The 8,161-nt window shown below is 44.9% G+C and overlaps 1 long non-coding RNA gene across 2 annotated transcripts; it reads left to right on the top strand.

Moving 5' to 3' along the window:
- Positions 1-1,715: 1,715 nt before the first annotated feature.
- On the top strand, positions 1,716-7,705 carry LOC146757355 (uncharacterized). Of its 2 annotated transcripts, XR_014936691.1 has the most exons (5): positions 1,716-2,050; positions 2,256-3,164; positions 4,419-4,520; positions 5,744-5,849; positions 6,674-7,705. It is a non-coding gene; the product is annotated as an uncharacterized LOC146757355 (long non-coding RNA). The 2 variants fall into 2 exon arrangements; XR_014936690.1 differs by having other exon boundaries at positions 1,716-3,164.
- The last annotated feature ends 456 nt before the right edge of the window (positions 7,706-8,161 follow it).

The following is an 8,161-nucleotide window of genomic DNA, read 5'->3' on the forward strand; positions in this document are numbered from 1 at the left end:
CCACAATGCACCATACCGGAAGCGACCCTACTGCGCATGATCAAAATGGCGATCTCCAGATGCCTCGTTATGCCTCGTTAATATCCCACAATCCACCTTGCCGGAAGTGACGCTATACCTCACTATGAAAATGGCGCCCGCCAAGTGCCGGGACACTATGGGGCTTTATGGGGCACTGTGGGGCTCTATGGGGCTTCTATGGGGCTCTGTAGGACTTCTATGGGGCTTTATGAGGCACTGTAGGGCTTCTATGGTGCTTCTGTGGGGCTCTGTAGGGCTTCTATGGGGCGCTATGTGTCTCTATGTGGCTGTGTGTGGCCTCCACCGTCACCACCATCATTCCCCTCACACCACCCACATCACAGCCCCCCCACCATTACCCCGATCAACCTCATCAACCCCATTGTCATCATCACCCCCATTATCACCATCGTCCCATTATCACCATCACCCCATTACCCCACCATTGTCCCCCCACTGTCCCCCCCCCACTGTAACCTCTCCACCATTCATCACCATTGTCCCCCACCATCCACTGCTGTCACACCAATCACCTCCCCACCACGTCACCCCACTGCCTTCCTTCAACACTACTCCCTGATGTCACCCCCACTGATACCCCAACATCACCCCAACATCCCTTCCCAGCATCATCCCAACATCAACCAACACCTTCACTGCTCACAGCAGTGTCACCCCTTGATGTTACCCCCCAGTATCACTCCCCAGCATCCCATAAACAGGGAGCAGATCCTCCCAGCAGTTACTGTTACTGCCCGACCCCCAGTATCACCCCATAAAAAGCAGATCCTCCCAGCAGTTACTGTTATGCCTGATGCCAATATCACGCCATCACCCCATAAGGAGCAGATCCTCTCAGCAGTTACTGTTAATGTCTGACCCCAATTATCACTCCTTATCACATCTTATTTTTCTTCCATTCTAACCTCACTTTTCATGGTTTTCTTCAGCTCAAAACCTGCTTTTCTTGGTTTTCTTCTGCTCTAATTATGCTTTTCTTGGTTTTCTTCTGCTCTAACAAGCTTTTTCTTGGATGTCTTCTGCTCTAACCCTGCTTTACTTGGTTTTCATGCACTCTAACCCGTCTTTTCTAGGTTTTATTCTGCTATATATTGTTTTTCTTGGTTTTCTTTCACTATACCCGTCTTTACTTGGTTTTTTCTGCTTTAACCCGTCTTTTCTTGGTTTTCTTCTGTTCTAACCCTGCTTTTCTTGGTTTTCTTCCACCAGGAGGGGGCGGAGCCAGCCCTGCAGCCAATCAGGTGCATTGCCTGCACTTGGGCTGTACTGCTGTGACTCCGCCCCATCATGGCTTCCAACCATGACTAAGTATTTCTATTATATCACCCTGATTATATAATGATATAATTGCCCCCATCACCCCCCATCGTTCCAATGTCCCCCCAGCATCTACCCCAGAGCGGTGCCCACAGTGTCACCCCATTGCGACCCTGAGATCTGCACCCCCGTGTCCATATACTGTGCTGTCGTTTCTCCTCTATCCATAACCCTCCCCTTTAAGAACAAATAAATATAATTATTAACCTGTTACTGTTTTGTTTTTCTCTTTGTTCTTGATTGGTGCTGTTATGTAACATCCTGATTAGGCACCTGCTGAGGGGAGGGGCCCACCCCATGGGCACAGGTGGGGGCCGTTGAGGGGTGAATTGTGATTGGTTGGAGCCTGGCTCCTCCCCTCCTTGATTCATATTTAAGGGCTGGGAAGGGCAGGGGGCAGCATCAGTTCCTGCTCAGTGCTCCTATGGGAGCATTGGGGGCAGTGTCTTCTCCTTCCTGCTGCTTTCAAGGTCTGGATACCATGTAGGATGTGGCTCTGCTTGGAGATCCTTTCCTCTGGGGTATAAGGTGAGTGTTTGGCTTTGCTATGGGGTAAGGAATTTCTTCTTCTTTACTGTTCTGATGTCTTCTCCTTTTGGTTGCTTCTAACAGCACTTATGGATGTGTATGAGAAGGAGCCGAATTCTGGAGCCTGCTTCCTTTGGATGGAGGGCTCAACCCTCAGAATAGGGTGAGTGATCCCTTCTTTATATTTGGGGTTGAAAGGAGGAGGATGGAACGGGTCCCTTGGGGATGCTCCGTCCCTAGAGGTGTTTGAGGCTGTGGGACCTTGGTGTGGTGGTTGGTTACTGTCCCCATAGCAGGGGGTTGAAAGGGGATGGTCATGATGGTCTTCACTGCTGATCGTCATTTGATTCTATGCTCATATATTGCAGAATATCAGCCCCAATGTTGGATGCTATGGGATGTTGTTCATCATTATCTCCATCTGGATTTGGAGCCATTGGCTGCTGCTATCTGGACTCGGTTCTACAGCCAGTTCTTCATCCATCTCATCATCTTCCCATCCGCTTGGTGTCTTCATCACTTGGACATGAGGACACTGTGGGGTCCTGCATCAGAGGCCTTGTTGAAGTCTAAGTAGATTATATCAGCAGCTCTTCCTTCGTCTACTGATGTATCAGTGCCATCATAGAAGTCTATGAGGTCAGTCAATGAGGATTTGCCCTTGGTGAGGCCGTGTTGATTCTCCATCATCACCTCCTGCTTTCCATGAGCCCTGGGTCCTTCTATGAGGATCTCCATCATCACCTCCTGCCTTCCATGAGCCCTGGGTCCTTCTATGAGGATCTGCTTTGTGGTCATTCCCAGCACAGCAGTGGGACCGAAGGGTCAGCCGTTCCTGGGCTCATCCCTTCTACCTTCCTACAAAGGAGCGCCATGTTGGCCGTGTTTCTGCTCACCGGACTGCACCCCATTGTCACCACTTCTCAGTCTGCGATGCGTCTCATCTGGAACCATAGACTGTTTGATTTCAGGACCTTGGTTGGTCTTGCACTGGGTTGTTGACCTTATAAGGTCCAATGGGGTCTTATGTGGGGCCCTGTTTGTTCCAATGGGGTCTCATGGGGCCCTGTTGGTTCCAACATCCCTCCCTACCAAACCCAAGGTGAGTGCTGTGTCTATGAGCTGCCCTGCAGATGTGGGCAGTGCCTTCATTGCCGTGTTGTGTCCTACAGGTTCCAGCAGAGCACAGAGATGTGCGGCTCCTGATGAGAGCAGCGAGGAACAGAAACCTGCATTGCCTGGACCCAGCTTTGTGATGGTAACTCTCAGCCCAGCAGGTAAGGGCAGCACACACCAATTGCTTTTTACCTGTTCCATACTGAAATTGAAGGTAACGTTCCATTATTATAATGATATCTGCTCTCATCCTTCTGCATTCTCTTTTCCTCTGTTCTCTGCTGTTTCTCCAGCATTTCCTGCAGTGTTTCCTTTGTTCTCACTTTATGTTCTGTTCATTCTATGGGCCTTGTTGTTCATTTTGGTGCTTCATTCCCTTCAGCCTTTCATTCCATGTTGGAGTTCCAAGCAGTTTCCTCTGCTGTTTTGCCCTCCATCTTGATCATCTTTGCAATGTTCTATTGGGCCTTGCCCCCCATCTTGATGTTTCTTGTAGTGCCCTTTTGGGCCTTGCCCCCCATCTTGGTGTTTCTTGTAGTGCCCTTTTGGGCCTTGCCCCCCATCTTGATGTTTCTTGTAGTGCCCTTTTGGGCCTTGCCATTCATCTTGGTGTTTGCTGCAGTTTTCTCTTCAGCTTTGCCCTCCATCTTGATGTTCCTTGCAGTGTTCTTTTGGGCCTTGTCCTCATCTTGATGTTCTCTTGGGCCTTGCCCTCCATCTTGATGTTTTACATGGTCTTTTTTGGCCCTTGCCCTCCATCTTGATGTTTCAGCAGTGCTGTTTTGGGCCTTGCCCTCTGTTTTGCAGTTCCACGCAGCGTTCTTTTAGGCCTTGCCCTACATCTTGATGTTCCTTTAATGCCCTTTTGGGCCTTGTTCTCCATCTTGATGTTCCCTGCCATGTTCTCTTGGGCCGTGCCCTCCTTTTTGTTGTTCCTGCGGTGTTCTTTTGCTGTTTCCATTTGGCCTCCTACGCTGCCTTCCCTTTTCCCTCTGTTCTTGGTGTTTCATACCACTCTCCTTGCTGTTTCTTTACCTTAGACTTTCCCTTGACTGTTCTCTTACTGTTGCCCTTGCCTTACTGTTGGTGATTTCTTTGCTTTTCTTTTGTTGGGGCTTTCTGTGCTTGTTCTGCTGCCTTTGCCTTTGGCTCTATGGGGTTTGGTGGGAGGCAGCATTCATGGTAATGTTGACCTGAAGGGACCTTTATGGGATAATTGCAGGAACTTTATGGCCTTAATGGGAAATTTAGTGATAATTGCAGTTTTCTGTAGAGTATCTGTAAATCTAACCCTTTGTTTTTAAGTAACCTTCATTCTAATCATAGTGCAAAATATCATTTTAAAGTAACTGCACCTTTAACCTTAGCAATAGCATTTCTTCTATTTCTAATAGTATTTATTCTATCCCTAATAGCATGGATTCTATCCTACTGCTGAGAGCAGCGAGGAACAGAAACCTGCATTGCCTGAAATGCTCCAGACCCAGCTTTGCTGATGGTAACTCTCAGCCCAGCAGGTAAGGGCAGCACACACAATTGCTTTTTACCTGTTCCATACTGAAATTGAAGGTAATGTTCCATTATTATAATGATAATATCTGCTCTCATCCTTCTGCATTCTCTTTTCCTCTGTTCTCTGCTGTTTCTCCAGCATTTCCTGTAGTGTTTCCTTTGTTCTCATTTTGCTGTTCTGTTCATTCTATGGGCCTTGTTGTTCATTTTGGTGCTTCATTCCCTTCAGCCTTTCATTCCGTGTTGGAGTTCCAAGCAGTTTCCTCTGCGGCCTTGCCCCCCATCTTGATGTTTCTTGTAGTGCCCTTTTGGGCCTTGCCCCCCATCTTAGTGTTTGCTACAGTTTTCTCTTCAGCTTTGCCCTCTATCTTGATGTTCCTTGCAGTGTTCTTTTGGGCCTTGTCCTCATCTTGATGTTCTGCGTGATGTTCTCTTAGGCCTTGCCATCCATCTTGATGTTTTACATGATCTTTTTTTGGCCCTTGCCCTCCATCTTGATGTTTCAGCAGTGCTGTTTTGGGCCTCGCCCTCTGTTTTGCAGTTCCATGAAGCGTTCTTTTAGGCCTTGCCCTACATCTTGATGTTGTATGTGCCCTTTTGGGCCTTGTTCTCCATCTTGATGTTCCCTGCAGTGTTCTTTATGGCCTTGCTCTATTTTGCAGTTCCATGCAGCATTCTTTTGGGCCTTGCCCTCTGTTTCATTGTTCCCTTTGTTCTTCTCTTGGCTCTCCACGCTGTTTTCCCTTTGGCCTTTGTTCTTGGTGTTTCCTATAATGGTCTGTTTGCTGTTGCTTTTGCTTTGGTTTCCCTTGGCTTTCCTTCTTTCTTTTGCACTTGCCTTACCCTTGGCTGCCTTTCTGTGGTTGTTCTGCTTGTCTTTGGGATTTGTGTTAATGTTTTGTTTGTGTTAATCTTGATCTGCTCCCCCGGCTTAATGCGGGTTGTAGTGATAATGACTGTAACCTGTATTTGTTAATGGAACTGATATTTACCTAATATTTACCCAATACTAAAGGTGTCTGTTATGATAAATGCAGTCATAAAAGTGATGCTCAGTGCTTTATGTGAAAGTTACTTTAATTATGATTGTAGTGTGGGATACAATTGTTAAACTTACTGCAAATTTAGACTTAAAAGTAGCATTAATTATATCCATAATAGCATTAATTATATCCCTAATAACATTAATTGTATCCCAGTGCCTTCATTGTCATGTTGTGTCCAACAGGTTCCAGCAGAGCACAGAGATGTGCGGCTCCTGATGAGAGCAGCGAGGAACAGAAACCTGCATTGCTTGGACCTAGCTTTGCTGATGGTAACTCTCAGCCCAGCAGGTAAGGGCAGCACATAGCAATTGGTTTTTACTTGTTATGTACTGAGATGCGAGGTTAGTGTTTTTGACTTCATTTTTGCACTCCGTGGTGTCCTATGGGCTGTCTGTGCTTGTCCTACTGTGTTGTCTTTGTGTTTGGTCTTTGCTGTTGCTCAGTTGTTTCTTGCAGTGTTTTTCTTGCTCTCCATTTTGACATTCTTTGAGGCATTCTCTTGGGCCTTGCCCTCCATTTTGGCGTTCCTTGCGTCGTTCTTTTGGACTTTGCCGTCCATTTAGGCATCCATTGCATCATTCTTTTGGACTTTGCCGTCCATTTAGGCATCCATTGCATCATTCTTTTGGGCTTTGCAGTCCATTTAGGCATCCATTGCATCATTCTTTTGGGCTTTGCCGTCCATTTAGGCATCCATTGCATCATTCTTTTGGGCTTTCAGTCCATTTTGCCATTCCTTTTCTTGTTCTCTTGGGCTTTGCCCTCCTTTTCAGTGTTCCCTGCATCCTTTTGTAGGGCCTTGCCCAATATTTTGATATTCTCTTGGGTGCTTTCTTCCATTTTGCAGTTTCCTGCATCATTTGTTGCGCCTTTATGTCCCTATTGCTGTTCTCTGCAGTGTTTTGTGTTGTATTATGTTCTGTTTTGATGTGTTTTGTGCTGCTCTTTTGGGCCTTGCTGTTCATTTTGGCATTCTCTGTGTTCTTCTTTTGTACTTTTAGCTCCATTTTGGTGTTTATTGTAGCAAATTTTGGGGCCTTGCCCACTATTTTACATTTTCATGTCCCACTGGCTTCAGCCCATTGATCTAACTATCTCTTTTTCTTCCTTAGGGCCCTTATATTCCCTGGCTGATGGATGTTCCCCTTTGATGCAGTGCTCCATGCTGCCATGCAGGCGTTCAATAAAGCTTTGGGGGGCTGATGATCCATCACAACAGCACATCAGCTACATGTTAGTCAATTAACCTCCATTTAATTGGAATTAGCTTTTGAGTTAAGTTCTGTTAACCAATTTGGTTTAAGGTTTGCGTTCAGTTAACCTTACCCAAATTGGTTTTAGATTTGACATCACACTTAAACAAATTGGTTTTAGCTTAGTAATCTATTAAGTTCACCCAGATTGGGTTTTGTTTTGTAATCATTTAACTGCAACTAAGTTGGTTTTTGATATGTTGTTAAATAATCTTAATCAAATTGGTTATAGCTTTTTAATTAATTATTTTAACAAAATTGGCTTTAGCTTTCAATCAGTCATTGTTAATCAAATTGGCTTTAGTTTTGCAATCATTTAATGTTACTTAAATTGGTTGTAGCTTTACAACCATTTAAGTTTAATCTAATTGGCTGTAGCTTTGCAATCTATCTACCTTCATTGAATTGGCTTTAGCTTTGCAATCATTTAATCTTAAACTAATTGGCTTTAACTTTGCTATTATTTAACCTTAACCAAATTGGTTTAAGGTTTGATTTCAATTAATATCAGCCAAATTGGCTTTATTTATCCTTGCTTACGGGGCTGGGTAGCCCATTTTTTTTCTATTAGGGCTATCCCAGCCCCGTAACCAACGCCCACGGCCTGAGGGAGCCGAGTTGCTTCCCGGCCACTCTTTGACTCGTGCCCATTTGCGGCCACTCTTTGACTTGTGCCCATTTGCGGCCATTATAAGATTTACGCTGATTTCAGCATGTGCAATTATTTTTTGTCAACCAAATTAGCTTTTGTTCTGGAGTCAATTAATTTCAACCCAGATTGGCTTCAGCTTTCTATTCAATCATTGTCAACCAAATTGGATTTTGTTTTGGAATCTAAATTTCTAATCCAAATTGGCTTAAGTTTTGCATTCAATTAATATCAACTAAATTTGGCTTTAAATTTGGCTTTAAATTTGGCTTCAAATTAACTCAAATTAACTCAATTTAATTGGCTATATTTTTGAAATCAAATTATTTTAGCCAAGTTGGCTTTATTTATCCAAGCTTACGGGGCTGGGCTAGCCCATTTTTTTTCTATCTGGGCTAACCCAGCCCCATAACCAATATCTACGGCCTGAGGGAGCTGAGTTGCTTCCCGGCCACTCTTTGACTCGTGCCCATTTGCGGCCACTCTTTGACTTGCGCCCATTTGCGGCCATTTTGAGTTATGCTGGTTTCAGCGCTGTGCTGTTATTTTGAATGTGCCACATTGGCTTTAGCTTTGCAGTCAATTATTGTTAATGAAATTGGCTTTAATATTGGAGTCCATTCATGTTTGTGTTATTGACTTCAATTTTGCCTTGCTGTGTATGTAATGTGCTGATGCTGTAATTGTACCTTGTGCCA

This window comes from Coturnix japonica, chromosome 23, assembly GCF_054131305.1.
Source record: "Coturnix japonica strain WE chromosome 23, WE-NBRP24, whole genome shotgun sequence".
NCBI classification, from domain to species: domain Eukaryota; kingdom Metazoa; phylum Chordata; class Aves; order Galliformes; family Phasianidae; genus Coturnix; species Coturnix japonica.